Source organism: Bombus impatiens, unplaced genomic scaffold (genome assembly GCF_000188095.3).
Source record: "Bombus impatiens unplaced genomic scaffold, BIMP_2.2 scf_0442, whole genome shotgun sequence".
Classification (NCBI taxonomy): Eukaryota; Metazoa; Arthropoda; class Insecta; order Hymenoptera; family Apidae; genus Bombus; species Bombus impatiens.
In genome coordinates, this window is record NT_176861.1 from 229,844 (window position 1) to 248,163 (window position 18,320).

The 18,320-nt window shown below is 40.2% G+C and overlaps 1 protein-coding gene across 2 annotated transcripts in view; it reads right to left on the reverse strand.

Moving 5' to 3' along the window:
* LOC100740344 (epidermal growth factor receptor) overlaps positions 1–18,320 on the reverse strand; it is a 174,899-nt gene that overhangs the window by 101,614 nt on the left and 54,965 nt on the right. Inside the window, exon 1 of one of the 2 annotated variants that reach the window (XM_012387009.3) lies at positions 3,446–6,664. The exons of the other annotated variant lie outside the window; for it this stretch is intronic. The gene's annotated coding sequence lies outside the window, so the exon portion shown is untranslated. Of the gene's footprint in view, positions 1–3,445; positions 6,665–18,320 lie in introns of those variants that run through there. 2 annotated transcript variants of the gene reach the window in all.

Consider the following 18,320-nt stretch of genomic DNA (forward strand, 5'->3'; position numbering starts at 1 on the left):
AGAGTGATTGATCTTTCTAAAAATCTCAAGGTAAGAATTGTTTGGAATAATAATCTCTTTTCCAAACGACGAGATCAACGATCTTATGAGACGCGTTTTAAGGCCTCTTTCTCGAGAAACTTGGCGTTGCTAAACGAGATTCATGCAACGTAGCCGTCATTTTTCCTCCAATTCGAAGAAGCAAGGTCTTACACGCGTAACCTGTTCACAATTTCGCACGTAGCCGGTCGGTTTCGAGCCAGAGACTTTTAGCGAGCGTCGACTAATCATCGAGCGCCGTAGTTGCGGACTTTGACAGTTGCCAGCATTGTTAGTCCGTACAGGACGATAATTACCAGGCTCGTAACAATCGCTATAGAACCAGACATTATCGTTGCAAGCAGGAATTCTTGCTCCTCCGCTTTTCTTTCGTCTCGACGTTCTTGGCACGAACGACTCTTTCAGTTCCTCTCCTTTTTTTCCCCTATTCCTTTTGTTAGGTTTGACCGTTTTGAGCTGCCAGTTCGCGCGGTGATTCTCACCTTGGCTCATAAGTAGTTTGTTCGTGGAAAAGCAGCGAGACCAACGATCACGGAGATCGTTCGAGCAGGAATACTGAATATTTTGCAAATACCAGGGGCAATCTGGCTAGTCGATTTATGGCCGGCGAATAATTCAAGAGTCGCTCTGACATTTCGTGATTGACTGAGTTTCAGGTGATCGTTTGGCGAAACCTTTGAGACCGTAAAGCGGATATTCATGAGCTTCTTGCGAGCAATCGATGGGAAGATACGCTTGTTTTGCCGGCTTTTTGCCGGCGATGTGCTTTCTAAGAGGCGAAAATCGCTTTCTTTGCAACGATATTGCAGTTAAACTTTATCTGTTATTTAATAATACTTTGTAACAGGATTTTTTCTAAAACGTGTGCTTTTTAAAAGGCGAAAATCGCTTTCTCCGCGGCGATATCGTAGTGAAACTTCGTTTTCCTTAATCATTTAAAAATTTAATCCGTCTATCTAGAAGTTGTGGAATATTTCAAATATCGATAATAAATAAAATTCAAAACTAAAAGCAAAAGAAGATTCCGAAAAACTGCGGAACGATCGATTTACGTTAAACTATTGAAAATGGGAAACACGTTCGAAATAATTCGATAAGGATACGCGTGGACGAGAAGATGTGCAAATTAAATTATAACAAAAGTAAATCAAGAAATTTGATAACCCCCAAGCGTGTTGATTAATATCGGCAAAGTGCTAGGTAGAGGTGTGCCTCGAAGCACAATTATCAAAACAATCTGGTTCTCGTGGTTCATCTTCCGCCAGATATTTTAGACAACGCCATATGACCATATGCCAACAAATTAGCCATACGAAGAAGAGAAGATAGGACGCAGCACAAAATAAGCGAGCCAATCGGTTATTACTGGCCGTGTTAACCACTAGCGATAGATAGTTGTATATACTTTCAAGCATCTGTTGGCGATAAAACAGTACTTGATAGGCATCCATTCATTACTATCTGTTACAAGTGATAGTTGATTCCTTATAGTAAAAAGAAGAAGAAAGCATAATGAATCGATTACCTAGTCGATTACTACAACACATAATTCGATAAGATATGTCCTATAAATTGTAATATTTGAATCCTTCGATTGACTCGGTTCAAAAAATGTTAGAGAAATTCTTATCTCGTTGATAGTAGTATTCGAGTAAAATACGAGATAATCGAATCGATAATTTCTAGAACGAAGTGACTTTCTGTTTACAATATCGTCATATTTTTTATAAGAATTATTACAAAATATCGATAAACTATCATGTATATTATCAGATTATCACGATAAATTATCTTATGATTCGAATATTTTTTACATTATTCTCTCTTGTTGTTTATAGATTTTTATTATTAACATTAACTCTACCGTGATCCTTTCTTCGTGTCTCAATCTGGCTCTTACTTTAACAAGCAAAAAGAGTTTCAACGTTTCGGAAAAAACTTTAACACACAATCGGAATGTTATGCCAAGTCCTACGGTATTCTCTCGACATCTCGTTCGCCTTAAACATCAAGTAGCAAGCACCTCTATCTCGATGCAAACGTCGTAGCAAACAATAGAATACTAAGTTAAAGCCAGGGCAGCGTAGTAGTAAGCGTATGTAGCAAACACGAAAGCGATCTCAGTGCGAAATTCACGACTGTACATATCACTGCCTTTGAAACTCCTATGAAATCGAATTGATCCGATTGCGGAACAAGATGCAGCCTCCAAACACATACATACTTCCGTCTTACGACGCTGAAGAACACTGGAACCGTGGAATTCGACTCTGCGAGTGCGGATAGTCGTTCGTGTAACGATCGATCGTGATCGTAAATCAGACGCGAGGCAACGTTACGGTTTGCCAGCATTCCAGATCCGTTAGGGGTGTGCGATTGGCAGAAGTGTCGCGTGAAACGAGGTCGATCCGCAGGATTCGATAAATTATCGCCGTCCGAGGAGAACACTGCGCGAAACTGTGCGGATAATTTACGGATTATTGTGAGAGCTGTGAATCAAGGGAGCCCAATGGACCGGTCAATGGATTTCGTAAAACATTCAATCTTCCCAAATATGTATAAAAGTACATGTGCGTCATCCTGGTAGTTTTAAAGGATCAACTTTTTTTTTTAAGTTTTGGATACGTGGAATATTGCGTCAAGGAAAGTCTGTTTATCGAAAGTCATGTTTCTGACGAGGTTACAGGAATGAGGAAAATTCTTGAGGAAAAAGTGGTGAAAATACAATGATTTTTAAAATTGTTGAAAAATGTTAATATATGTCTGAATATTTTTGATAATGTTCCGTCAAGATGGGACAATTTCGGAGAGAGTTATTTTTCGCGAGTTAAATCCTATCACATTTTAATTTTGCATCATTTCTGTCATAGCCATAAATGTGACTTTCGAATCTCAGAATAGAAGTATTTTTATACTTGGTACTGATATTCAATTTAAAAACGTCCTATCATATCATAGTATATAGTAATAGTACTACTATTTACCACAGTGCCATTTTTATTTTCCTTATCAATTATCGTCTTTTATCGGTTTGCTAGCGAACATACTCGTGTTTAACTTGTTGATATTCTCGATAATCAATAGTCTCTAAACGCGACTACCAAACTGCGCATATACTTGTATTTTTTTCGGAATAATACGAAAAATGACAAACCTCGCAAACACGCAATTTTTTTTCTATACAGATTGTTGGAAAAAAATTTATAAGATTCGTAATTCTAGACATCGATACGACAACGAAAGATCATGTACAAACATGTCGTTTAAGGCTTATTTTTCAAGTTATAAATTTTTTTCTATTACATCCTGTTGTTTCTTTTTACGATGTAAAAATATACTTCTCTGGAATAATTTCCTACATAACAACAAACAAGTGAAGATAATAGAAAGGAAGATGTACACTCACCGGTATCTGTTGCGTCGTTCATCTTCGTTCTCTTCAAAATTTCCTCGTTGGTGTTTGGTAGATTCATGCAATTCAATTCGCGGCCGTACGAAAAAGGACAGGCTGGGTTTCCTTTCTTCTGATCGTGACAGTGTCCTCGAGGATAAATTGCGCGTTGGTCGCGTATGGATAGACAATAGGGCCAGAGGCGTGGAACGTGTGTCGCGAGTAAAACGCCTGAAAATTGCTCCCTCAGGGTGACATTAGACTCGGGCTGCCACGAATGCGCGAGACAGGGCACGTCGTTTAACGTGTAATTTGTTTAGCCGATCGAGGACAACCAGACCTCAAAGCAACGGTTCTGGAATTACGTCGTCTGCTTATAAGAAACTTATAATCTCAATTTTATATTTATTTACATTTACTCTATTATAAAATAATTTATACGCTTTAAAGAAATTAACACGTAGGATAGGTGTCTTTAATTTTCGCCCAAATGCCAAATTTACGTTTCTCTGAAAAATTTTTCGCTTTATAGAGATGGAAATAATTTTCGACAAAAACGAGTAAAGCTGTAAAATACTTGTAAACGTTGAGATTCGTAACAGTATCTTTTAATAGTATCGAATCTCGCTGTCACGATCAGAATCATCTGGCCGACCTGAAACAATCTTCAAGTATAGTACGTTCTAAAACAAATCGCTTCTCACGAACCGTATCCTTAAAACGAAATCAGAGGGTCAATTACGCGCGAGCCATAAAAGCGTACCTTATCGAGTTCGTTTACACCGAAAAAGGAAATCGCGTTAGCAACAATACCCTGCAATCACCTGATTCCGCCCGTGAGATTGCACCGTTAAAAGATTAATTCTGAAAATTGCCACTTTTCGACCGATCTTGTACATTCCCGATCATCGTTATCGAAACGAAACTCGCGTCTGTGAACCAGATAAGGGGTTGCTTTCGAACAAATACCAACTTGCTCGCGAAACCATAAACGAACACAAACATAAGAATTCTGCGGTCTCGAGTGTATCGAAGAAGATCCTCAAAGTATCGAGAATATTTGGAAGCGCGGAATCGTTGCGATTGGCCCGAGATCAATGATTAAAATGAAAATCCCAAGGGGTACACGCTCGTTCAGCCCCCTTTGGTCCTTTCGAACGCGGTTTCGAACGCGAGGCCGCGGCATCTGCCGGTTCTTCAGGATAATTATTTACGGCAGATAGGATCTCGACTGGGGTTCCGCGGCGGGAAACAAAAGAATCCAACGTAGGGAAGGATAGAGGCGAAGAGAGGTTGGGGAAGGAGAGAATTCCGAGGACAGGGTACGCGTTGCGCCGCGTTTCACGTTTCCCCGTGGACGACAGCCGACCACGGACTCTTTGGATTTTGCTTCGGCCAGAGGGTTCTGGCTAAGGATCCTGAGAACCTAGTCGTTCGGCAGACGCACTTTTTTCCCTCGATACGGTTTACAGATATGAGACAATAGCCTCGAATTCTCTCTATGACGGCGCAGCTCGAACCAGACGGCGACTTTTATGGCTCGCGCCGATCGTTATTCTTCGGTCTCTGATAATACGTTATACGCCAGGATATTATGCTTGAAATATATGTACTTGGGATCAGGTTGACGCGAATATTTGCACAACGAACGCCAACAGAACGTCCGTTCGCGCAATATTACTATACCACGATCTAATGAAATATTAGCCTGGGAATTAAGCGTACCATCGTTTCAGTGGGAGGAATGCCGCGCATGCGATCGCAATTAATGAAGAATTATTCCTCGAGGAGGCACGTAGACGCGTGCTTTTATACCAGTACCGGTATAAAAGCCGGTCCACACACCGGGCACGGGTTGTAAAACCGTCCGAGCGTCCGGGGTATAAGCTCGCGGATAAATACTCCATAGCAGCCAGACGCTGTAAACAATGTTGCTACAAACGAGCTTGATAATTGAGGCGGCTCTTCCTTGCATACCCAGTCTACACGTGTACCGTTCAACCGCATCGTAATTCCTCGACTAACCTATGAGGCGTTCCCAACGCTCTCGGTGCCCTCTTCATATTAGCCAGCCTCTTCGTAAAACGCATTTACGCGAATCATGCCAGTCACCGGTGATTTAGGCATGTCGTCAAACAGTACATGATATATTTGCAGTTTCGGATTGCTCTTGTGAAATTTAGATATTCGTTGTTGTTGAAAGGCTAGTTCCATATGAAGATACACGTCGCATGTATTTTTATATACTGGATTATAAACAAGTCGCCTATAATTACGACTTTGATTTAACTTGTCCCTCTCTGCTACTATTATTACGTAATAAATTACTATGCAAGAGAGACCTAGTCACGTACATCTCTGTATAGAACTAGCCTAAGCTTCGTTTTTGTCATTGGGTCATCGCGGTTATACGGTTTGGTCGATTCTCAGACCTTGTAACCTTGTATTTTTTTTATTTTAAGCAGATGAACGTTGTCGCTTATCTTCTCGATATCTTCGTAGCTGTAAAATAGTCTTGTTTACAAGATATAAGAGAAAGAGATAGAAAGAAGCGAGAAACAAAGAGAAGCTTAAAAACTAAGAAAACTGTCTATATCTTGCGACAATTACCTCAAGGTAGAACGACGTATAAAGCTATCGGTAACAAGATCGGGTTCGTTTCTTGAAATCGAGTTGGTCGAACCATCGCGACGCCTCTAGGCGTGATAAGCGATGCACTTTTATCGGCGAAGGAACGCTAGCCTATCGCGGAAAGAGTGTCGACATGCAAAGTGAGAGTGCTCTTATTCCGGAATATCCAGTATTTCCAGTATAGCGGTTGGCGCCGCTCCATCGATTATAAATTCCAAACGTGGCGGCGCGATTATATAAACCCCTCGATCGCTTAATTACCCTAATGTCCTGCAGCTTAACGGGTAACGAAAGGTTTCCAGTTGCGACAACGCAAAGCAAAAAGTTGTACCGTTTCGACGCGATACGGCCACTACCAATTGTGCTTTGGAAATCGTACGTTGGTTCTTAATAAAAAATCTTTTAATGAGATTCGAGGAATAATTTATCGAGGAAAAGTAAATCAACGTTATTTGCAATAGGATAGACAGTAATTAGGATTTTAATGATCCAAATGCTAGAAGCGGTATTTGTTTTAAAGTCGTCAACTCTTTACGACACACGCAGCTTACTACTTAGCGTTAGTAACGAGTTGGTATAATGGTTACGATAAAGATGCCTAATGAATACCTAATATGATATAGGGAAATGTATTAGATAAGACCGAGGAAGAATCTTATAATATAGAGAAATTGCTTGTCTTGTTTGGATTTCATTTGGAATTTATATGCATTGGTAGGAAATCCGCTAAGCAATATTCGTTGAATCGAACCAATCTGTTGTATGTATATGTCCGTGTGTTTATTTTTATAAATGCAAGCGATCAATATTGATTCTATCATAGAACTTTTTTATCGTAGAAAATGATCGAGAAAACAAACTGCTAAGCATCTACGGAATTAAAAGAGTGTTGTTAATCGCTTAGGAAATTTTCTGATGATTAACTCATTCTTTTTCCGAATATTTAAAAAATTCTTCCACTTTTGCTCTATACAAAATTTCTTAATTAACATTCCTAAGAAGATTCATCACAACGTGACTGATCGATCGACAAAAGTTCATCGAGAATTTAACAAATTTTTGAAGATTTCTCTCGAAAGTGACACGAGTATATACAAACGGAAATCGGTTTGATCACGTAAAACTGTCCACTAGGCGCGAGTTACGTTGTAGAGTCGCGGAGGCGTCGACAGCAGAACGTTTCAAAGCCGGGAGCACGGTCGAAAAGTCGAATCCGTGTCCAGGACAAAGGAGTGCGGCGGCTAACGCGCGGAGAGGGAGAGGTCCTGGGGCTCTCAGCGTGTGGCGTTGTATCCTTTGGTTGTAAAACAACTTGTAAAACGTGCGGCCGAGATGCGTTCTGTCAGCTCCGGTTCCAAGGCGAGGCTATCTACGTGGCGAATCTATAGAGGACCCGATGAAAACAAAACAAATCTCGCTACTAATCCCAATTATGACGTAATACTTTGCGCAAATTGCGTGACAACGAGAATGTGCATGAATTATCGTCGAAAGGTCGTCGAACAAAGATTTTACGTTGTTCCAAGACAAAGTGTAATGTAATTTTAAAAAGATCTTCAAAAAATTACTGACGACACTTTACATTAGCCTCGTCGAATTTTTTAAAAGCTTAAGAAGGTAACGAATGTTTGAAAGTCTTGTAAATTATAACTCTAAACACGTGGAACAATTTTCTACGATTAAGAGTAGACGAGAAGAAGAAGAGGAAGAATCATCTGCTAGGATGAACTTCCTATGGTATTAGCAATCATCCTCGAACGTATCGATCAATCTTCGCACTTGTAGATAACCATCCTTCGAGCGAAATCACGAACGTGCTATTAAAATTATACAAACTCATTTTTCAAGCAATCCTTCCGTTGCCAGAGGCAATCTTTCGCTTTGAGCGGTGTTCGGTTAAATGTGAACGGTTTTTGCAGCGCGCTACAAAATTGCCGGGAGAAAAATAAATTAAGTGCAGACGCATGTCGCGCCCGACGGTGGACAGTTTTCCATTTACATAAATGCTGGCCGCGGCTTATTTTAACGCGAACGAGCTTTATAACCGAGCATGCAAATTGATTTACAGAGTCGTAGTTTCGAGGAAACGTTGATTTTAACCGGAGTTAACCGCGCAACTGTCGACTGGCCGCGCTTGTAGAATCAGTCGTTACGTTGATTTAGATAGCATTGTACGGTTCACCTTTAAAGTCTACCGATCGTGAATTCTACTTGTCCGCGGTAAGTGCAACTTGGAACGATCAAGCAGTTTGCAAAGGAGATTGAAAAATTCGATTGAATAGATGATAGAATTTTCGTACGTATTTTATCCTCGTTTGGAAAAATTCTGTATTTCGTTTACTCGTCTAAAGAAACGATTTTGATTACTTTTTTAATAAATAGAGAATCGTAATTAGCGGTACAACGAGGAAAAGTACGATTCTACAGGATATAATACGATATAAAAGAAGGATATTTAATAAGTTACAATAAGTACTAAGTAAGTCGTAATAATAAGTTACAAGATATTTTCTACCTCTCTGATAAAAATAAAAATAAGAAAAGTCCAAAAATACAGAAGCCTCGTTCCCCGAAAACAAAACGCTCGACAAATTATCATCACTCCGGATCTTCAGCCATCTCTCTAGAAATCCGGAATACCTGCGCAAGGAAAGAAGAAACGCCATCAACTATAACTCCACGAAGGAGAAGAAAAACGACACCCCTTCCGCTTCTCTGCTATTCCTGGCCGATAGGGTCAAGATAATTCGTTAAAATGAAATCGCGTCAATCTGAGCCTGACACGTGTATCCCTCTGTTAATCTACCCTCCCGATCTAAGTCCCCATTGCACAGGCAAACGAACTACTCCGTTGCCTCGTGGACTCGTTCTGGGCATTATACCCACAGCGAGGTACATTCGAACGAACCGTTCCACGAAACGCGCGACGACCACCGGGCCGTTTTGTTTTTAAGCGGTGAGGTTTTCGGGCCCGCTAACGAACAACCGATGCTTATCTGCCTGAAGCTTGGTGCATTACCGTCCTTCCTTGAGGTCAGTCCCTGGGTTCGGTCGAGCTGGACGCGTGAACTTACCTGAAACAAAAAGAAACGGGCGAATTTAGTCGACGAATGACCGCGAATATCTGTGGCCTAATTTAATCGCTTGTTAGCAAGCTCGTTTCGAGCAGCTCGCCCTCTCGAATACGACAGATAATCTAACGGAGCTGCTATTGCGTATTTCAGGGTGAAGAAGAGGTTTCACTGACGTGTGAAATGCCGATCGAACGAGGTGCTGGTAGGGGATGAAAATGGAATGCAGTCGGGCTATATGAATTGTTTTATTCGATGAGATTCTTTGAAATTTTCTTTTGTTTCTGATACTAGGAATTGTCCACGTTAATAATGATGGGGTTAATACGAAAAATATTGTTCGAATATCAAAGAAGTAGATGATAAAACTCATCGATGGTGAAATAATTTGGACAATAATTTATTTCTTTATTGTCGGAACTGTCTTCGTTTCTAGCCTTACATAACAAATATACGTATCTTCAATATTGATAGAAAATAAATATCTACAAATGTATTACATACGACGTTTAATTTTTCGTACTATACTGTGAAAAGGTTAATTTTTAAATAATAATGTTACACGAGACTCTATAATAATGTAACTTTGTAAAGAAACACAAAGACAAATTAATTAGAGACGCTTGAACAGGATTCAAAGAGTCGTAATAGTACAATAGGTCTGGTAAATGACTCGGAGAAACGTGAGTACACTGAACAACGCATCTTTAGCAGGTTACGGATGACATAAAGTTCAAAGATGTCGTTCTATCCGCAGAATCTCCTGGCATTAAGGTTTCCATTCTCAGGCTTTCTAGGTATCACAGGTGTTAGCACTTAATTATATTTGTTCGATCGCAGTGTCATTGAAAGCTACATACGCATAGCATCTACGTTAAAATTCTACCTCGTTAGAAGCACGTCAGAATGTATTAAGTGTACGATTGACCTCAGATTGTTCTCTATCGATCAATGGCCCATTCTCTCAGGTGTCTACAGATATTAACATATATATTAACCATTCATTTATCTGCCCACAAACTTTGGTTACATTAAATTTCGTCCCACCCATCGAGACGAACGTAATCATCCCCTCGGATTAGCGAAATAATTTATTGCACTTTCTCTGTACCCTGCCACCTACACTGTTTCTCTCTCGATCGAGGAAATCGTAGAACCGTGTAAGTACGCAAATCGCATTCCTTCCGGTACTTATCGTGTACAATCGTGACGTGTTCGCAGGAAAATATTTGAAGAACACAGAGAAAAGATACGACTTTTTAATTGTCATACGAAAGCTATACGAGAAAAGCAAGTTAAAGAAGGATATCGCCTGGAAGAAAATTCGAAGAAATAAGCTTTTGCTGAAAAATATTCATTTCATTTGCTTTAAAAAATATTCTACATTATATAAGTATTATATAAGTATTATATGTCAGATGTGCTTTTAGCTTTTCCACAGTACTTCGTAAATTTATCATCCACTTAATAAAAGTTCTCTACTTTTGGGACAAATAGATCGTTTCTTTTTTTAACAATGTTATATCAAATTACATTTTCCACTGCTAAATAAAATCAAAATAAAAAAATGAACAAGATCGTACCTAACATATTTTCCGTGCAAATGCGTGTGCATTACGAATGAGAAAATAGACAAAAACTCGTATTCTCTTCTTCGTTTGATCCGTTTATTTCATTCGATCATACCAATGAATGATCGCTGTATGATATTCATACGCTTAATGATTTAATATTATCGATAAAAATAATATCGGGACGGGTAAATAATTGCCTTAAGGTTGATATTTCGTGTACTGGCCATAAAATTTAAGACGGCACACGGTGATAAATCTTTGCTGTTAAGTATACGGAGTGCAGCCTGTCCGACAGCTTCTCTCGGTTGCAATATTTTATTCAAATTTTAAGTTATTACTGGCAAGAAAGCCATACGCGCGTTATATTTCCCGGTGCTCTCCACCGGATCATCGTCGTCTCGTTTTCGTGCGTTCGATATTGAAAAATACACCATGCTGCGTGCTGTGAACAGCGTCGACGAAATCCGAAGACAGGCATCGATGCTGCAAATATCAAATTTATAAAAATAACGAAGGAAAAAATTCACGAAAACACGAACCTTTCCAACAACCCAACGAAGTTAAATCTCTGCAGAAAGCTAAGAACCGAAAAATCTTTAATGGCTGATTTACAACGTGGAACGAAAATCCTTCTTAACGTCGGAGGGATTATACGTGGTTGAAAAAAATTCAAGGATCCTCGAGTGAACGAGTTCGAGTAGAGGACAACGCTCGATTCGCAGCCAGACTCATCCTTGGGCCGAAGGATCGTATTTCTAAGAGTTTAAAGCGAGTTTAGAAGCGCTTGTAGAATGCTATAGTCTGGACGTTAACGGTAACCAGCGATCGGTAAGGACCTCCCGGCATGGTAGTAGGATTTTATCGAGCGACCATGAGCAAAAGATTCCGAGCCGACTCATTTCGGTAAGTGCGTCCTTCCACGGCCTTGCAATCTACTTCTGCTAATGGAACCTGAATCTTGACTACGCACTTTGCCATACCATCCTCTTCAGAACGTTCGTAATGCTACGCGTGCCGGTCTCGCCACAAAGTAGAAATCATTGGCTCAATTGCGAAATCAAACTGATATCGTCTAATCGTAAGAGAGAATAAAAGATGGAATTCAATATTGGATTTTAGGAAGATTTTCTTGGTCTATGCTCGTTACTATAGCGTAATATTCGCGATTTACGTTCAACTGTTTGTCCAGTCTCTTATCTCTGTGATAACTACCTTCTACGAGAATTTTTCTCCTTTCGAAAAACAGATACAAGAAAAGATATAAAGAAAAATTGTATCTCTCGTGTACACGATGACATTATTGTAAACATTAACATCGCGCGCTTGCGTTCAGTGTGTCACATTTTGCTCTCTTTGCGGCCAAATTACGTCGTTCTCTCGCGCAATAACGCGGAAGAACGTTCGCGAATTACAGCGCTAAAAGCAGTCAATGTCCCGATTAATTAACGCTCGAGGATTATTTTTGGAATCGAGCTAGGATATTGCAAAGCGTCGTTGGTATAAATGAGTTTACGAGCGCATCGGTGTTCCGCTGATTCTGTGAACGGTACCGCGATAACGAGTGAAAGGAAGTGGATATTTTCAGCATACCGGGGCCGTTGGAACATTTAGAAATTCGAGATCGGCCAAGAAAAAAAATGTTTAGCAAGATATTACACTGCGAATATTACCTGGAACGTTAATACCGCGATATAAAGATACCTGCTATAATAGAGATGAGAAATTTTCAGAAAGTTTATTGCCCGTGCAGTAGAACGTTTCGTAACGCTTCCATTGCCAACGTAGCAACGTATATATATCCATATGTACTTAATTTTAAGAAAATATCCCTATATACGATGTACGGCTAAACGTTCTACGATCTGGTGAATGCTTTAACCAGCGAATCGACTCGATTCGACCTTCGTAATTCGTTCGAACTAATTGAAAGTGCGTGGTAACAGGACCGATAGCCAAATGTTATAGGAATCGAATGGAATGAAATCGAGCTGGAGGTATTTGATTTTAATTAAGAGATTATTTCAACCAGTGTACTCGGAGGTGGAAAAATTGATCGCATCATCGAACTGTAAATGTTTCTTAACGAACTGCTGAAAGGCTATCCAAGACCAGCAGACCAGTAGAAATACAGCTTTTGTCGAAGCTTCCCTATCGAAAACGCGCAGAGAACAACCATTAATCGTCTGAACACTCACTACCTATCTACTGTCGTTCTCGTAAAAAACATCGCTCTTCTTTCCCTTTCTCTCTCGCTGTTCGCTCGCCCTTCTCCTTTGTCCTCCGCATCTCCTTCGTTCTCCCCAGCAAAGTGCATCGAGGCTCGAGATCGAGACGCGGAGTTATAATTGCCTACTCGGCGAGTCCAACATTCCACGTGCGTTAAAGTTATCGCGGTTGAATCGCCGCGTACGCCATAATGCTCCTTCTTCTTCTTCTTCTTCTTCGTCTTCTTCTTCTTCTTCTTCTTCTCCTACCTCCCCCACCTCCTATGGATCTTCCTCTTCGTCTGTTCTACCCTGCAGCCGTTTCGCGATGGTCCTCTTTTTAAGACGACGTTGCCTGAATCTCTGGCACCGACGAAAAGAAGCTGGCGATATCAGGGAAGATCTGGTCGAACGATCTATCGCGCGTTATTCCCGGAGGAACTCGATATATCCGAAACACCCCGGTATTATCCCTCGCGCTGCGTCCTCCACAGGTTGTGATGTAAGGCGTGTAGCATCGATAAGAAAGGCGCCTACTTAATTTCAGAATTATCGCACGGTCTCTCGGTGCATCGTTCTTCACGCGGACATAATTTGAGGCTGGGACGTTGCTTTGTAACAGCCAAATTCTTCTTAATTCGCGGGTACCGAGAGATAACGCGTTTTGATATTACCTTTTAAAATGTAATGCTTGGGAATATCGAACGATATCTCTTAAGTTCATTGTCAGCCTTTTCTTGGCTACGATTATTCAAATGAAATTGCGTTCCTTTGGTTAAACCTTGTTAGGACTACGTTCCTACGAATTTTACTTTAAAGCATTGTATCTCAACGATTAGAATCGGAGCTACTCTGAAAATGTCTCGCAACGTTTAAAAAAATTAATATAACAAAACCGAAGAAAGAATTATCGAAAGATGAATTTTATTTCTAGCACTGATGCTTTCATATCTTGACGTTATTCTTTCGTGTGAACTATTGAGATAGCGGTAACAGAAAAATACAATTACTGTATGTAAATTAGATCGGAAATAAAAGAAGAGTGACTTATTTTAAAGAAACACCGTAATAAATAAAATTCAGGTATAAGTATGTTTGTTTCTCTGGACAAGCGTATCGATTTGAGCACCCACGACGATGGACGAGGATCGTCGAAAGGCCAACCGGGCTCGCCTCTAATTAGAATAATTAACGAAGCTGCTGGTCGTGGATGATCGTTCCGCGTCCATTACCCTCGGTCGTAGCCCGTTCTATCGTCGGTATTTTCATAAGCGAGCACTCGACCTTGCTGGAATCCGACCATGGTCGCCGAAAAATCGCTTTAAAAGGATTCTTCGGCCGGTTCAGCTGTGGCGGATAAATAAACAGCGCGAAAAAAGGCGAAAAGGAAGGTCGGAAAGGGAATCGGTGTCGAGCAGCGAGCAGTGCCGCATTCTGGCATCGTGTCGCATGCAAATATCCTCCGAGAACTGTTCGTTCCAGGTGGCACGCACACCGATTGCCTTTCCTTTCCGCCTTCATTCTACTGTCCTTCTCGATACGATGTTCCAAAAGGGTTGTAGGTTAAAATATTAACAGATGTGCTGTGTCTCCTCGACGATAGAAATTAGCGCGCGTGTCCATCGATCTTATCTTCTCAGACGAATTAATCGTTTATCGAATATTTTATGAACATTTTATCGAAGTTATATGATTGACGGTATGCCAGCGATGCGCTCAACCTGATGTTTCGTTCTGTGAAGTTAATCTTGTAGGATAATGACTATTAATGGAATCATGATTTGCTGCAATAACGTAATGTGCAATAATGTAATGTGATTATAATTTTAAGTGTCTTTTGGTCAGATTTTTATATATAATCGACGATATCACTAGTAGAGTGATTTTCGTTAAATGCTATATCATAAGAATGATATGGAATTATAATAATTTTGTGGTGTCTTGTTAAAATTGTATAACAAACAATTTTGTTATTACGGCAATATGGTGAATCTTAATATTTACATGTCTATGATTTGGATGTAAATCTTCGGAAAAATTGATATTAACAGAATCACGATATTAATATAACGTTATTCCAGCTTTGTCGAAACAAAAGACAAAAGCTGTAAATTTTTCTCGCAATTACGTGCCATGCACCGAGACGTATTACTTTGCGCTGCACAGCTGACACGATAAAACGAAAATTTAAATTTCGTTCGCTGTATGCATAAGCAGAGTTCAGCTAAACGATCGTCTGGATCATCGACGTAAAAATCCTCTTTATTACGCGGCTTTCCCTTCCCGACAAATATCAAATTCAAATCGATCGCGTGTAAATTATCTTACGTTGCTTTCCCATTTTCCTCGAAAACATTCCTCGGGAACAATTTATTCCATCGTTAAACTATCATCGATACTTTCACGCGTTTCCTCCATAACGATCGATTTTGTAAAACATAATGAGAGCCATTAAACTAAATAACAGCTATAAAATTCAATTTATAGCTCTCGCATAGATAAAAAGAAACAAGAGCGTGACGTTTTGAAAAGTCATAAGTGCGATCGTTATAAAGAAAGTATCAATCGTAAAGGTATAAATGGACAAAATCGAAAGCGTATGTTGTTTGAACGCAGTTGAGGTAACTGCTTCGACAAAAACTCTACACCTTTTCTTTTGCATGTCCGTGACCTGGAGACCGCTGTCACGAAGAGAATAGAATTTAGTGAAAAACTTCAAAATAAGGAGAGGTCCATTGTGTTCTTGAATATAGATCTGTTTTTATGAATATCGTTTGTTTTGGGTTACAAGGTTTAGAAACAAGAGAGCTAGAAGTAGATTTCTATTGTTGTTTTTTGTAGCCTTCGGCTAGAGCTACACACCATGGTTAACATTTTGGTAATGTCCTTTGCTGTAAATATTTGAACGTGTTTCCTACCATATTTCCTATTTTATCGTACAATAACACTGAGAGAGTAAGAATCCGGATCAGCATACACTATACCTGTACTTATATACCTATACTTATTTCGATATATTTTTCTATTACAAATGCGTCCACTCGTTGCTCTATCAGTCAATCTCAACAGAACGCATCCGTGATACCAGTTTCGATTACTATACCGGGTCTCGGGTATAACGACCATAATGTTGAGAAACATAACGCACTAACGTCGGGCGACTGAAAAATGGTTATAAATAAAATGCTGCGTCGACGCAACACGTTGGCCCTTAATAGTGAGATAATAATTCCTCGTAGCGATCATCGGCTAGGTACGATATCGCGTGACTCAGCCATTGTTGTTCTGAAAAGTAAGTGCGGATTACTGATCGTCCTGACCTGCCATCACCGGCCACTGCTGACCTTCGAGTATCGACCCATAGATCGTACGCCGTACGAGAGAAAAATGCATCTCTCAAAAGCAATTCGCTCCGTGATTAGCGCTTTTGTCGATATCCTTTAAACCTTGCAATCGATCCGTCAGTTAGATAATAAAGCATGGTCGGATCGATGACTCGGTCGAATTCGTTAATTAAAATTCCTGCCCAACACCATTAAAAATCTTTGCCTCGAGGTATACGGTGTAAGATAAGTATTATCCTGTTTGCTTACGCGAAGTGTTCTATCTAGCGTTATTTCGTCTTTCAAAATACGAGACGTTCAGAAGCCAGATCGATTAGCTTGGTGAATTGAAACGTCGGAAAAAGTAACGCGATATATCAAAAATATCTGTTTAAACGCGTCTTAGAACTACAAATTCTTATTTGTGTAATTTTATTGACTCGATAAATTGAATTTTATTATTACGAACATTATTTAATCGATATTTGAAATGCGCGGTGTACAAAAAATATTGCGAATCTTTAACAACGTCTTCTTTATATTAGTCAAACAACACTGTTCGAGCTATCGATATCTCGTTGGTATCACGTTGGTGTCTGGAAATAGATCGTGCACAAATTAAAGTCTCGCAGTGCAATTTTCCCGGCACAATCATCTTAACCTTATCAAATGGTAATACGACCACGCGAAAGATTAAGCACGCGTTTATGTATCCCCATAGGAGATCGTAGCGAGCGCAACGGTAGTGGAGCAACAGCAGCTCGCGAGCTTCTCTTTCGACTGCAACAACAATGGTCGTGGATCACCCGGTATAGCAGCTGCGGCTCGCGAACGTCTCCAACAGCCTTGGGGCCGCGGTTATGATGTTCTTGTTATTAATTTGTTTTGCGCGCTACCCGCAACACGTCGTGCGGAAACCAGTTTCTCAAGACGTATAGGATTACCAAGCGGCACGACCTGAAGAACCCACCGACAGCTTTCGGACGAATAATGCTACCACGACGAAAGCTCGTCGCTCTTAAAACTATCTCGGAAAGTTTGCGCGCTTATCCATCTCGATCTCGAAACCAGTTTCGAATTTTCGACCGCGGGATTTTCGTATATCCTTTGGGAATACTCCCCGATCCAGTCGAATAAAAATAAAAGACTGGTCGCTTATGAATTATAGAAATATTAGCATTCCTTGCGTAACGGCTAGTCGTGGAGATTGCCAGAGAAAAAAGGCGATATAGCGTGGCTAATAATTTTATAAAGTGCTTGTCAGACACGTAAAAATATTTCCAAAGCTTTTATAGCCACAGTTTTGCTCTATGGTTTGCACGTTAAAACGCTTGACAAAAAATCCGTTATAAGATTGTGGATTTCTATGGGTTTACGTGAAATTCGGAGGTGCACAAGTGCGCAGAGTGCGCGTAATGTGCGAGATAAGTTCTTTCTTAGAATGGAACAATGAAAAAAGAAAAAATGAATAAGAAAGGAGAAGAGAGATGGCGTTAATTCGACGAACGAATTTCTCATAATGACGGCGAAATCGTCGAGGGAACCTCCTTGATATGACCAGAACCAATCGTTGAATAGAAATTTCCAAGCAAAAAGAAATAGTTCGGACGAATAGCGTATTTTAACACGGACGATTTCTGAGTAAAGATTTTTTTAACGACGTTTTCTACGTGGCGTGTGACGAGTACAGATGCGTCGTTTCGACGCGGTTCTTATTTAAAACGGAATATAGATCGTGCTGAGAGAAGGACGGAAAGAGAAACGAGTCCGAAAGAAATAGCTGTCAGCTTTGTCAGTCGGCCACTACCGTTATCTCTTTGGTTTACCTGTTCGTACCTAGCTGTATACACAATGTGCCGCCATAAAAGAACAGAGAAAGGACAGAGAGAGAGAGAGAAAGGAAATTATTTAGACTTAAGGTAATACGGGGGACAACGGGAGATGTTAGAAAGTCTGTCACGGATCGAGGTTGAAGTTTTGACGCGGCAAGCGTGTGCTTTGATTCCTTTCCAAAGAGGAAGAAGAAACGTTGTTGGTTGTTATGTAAAACGTAGCGTAACTGCCGTTTAATAGAATGCACGTCGAAT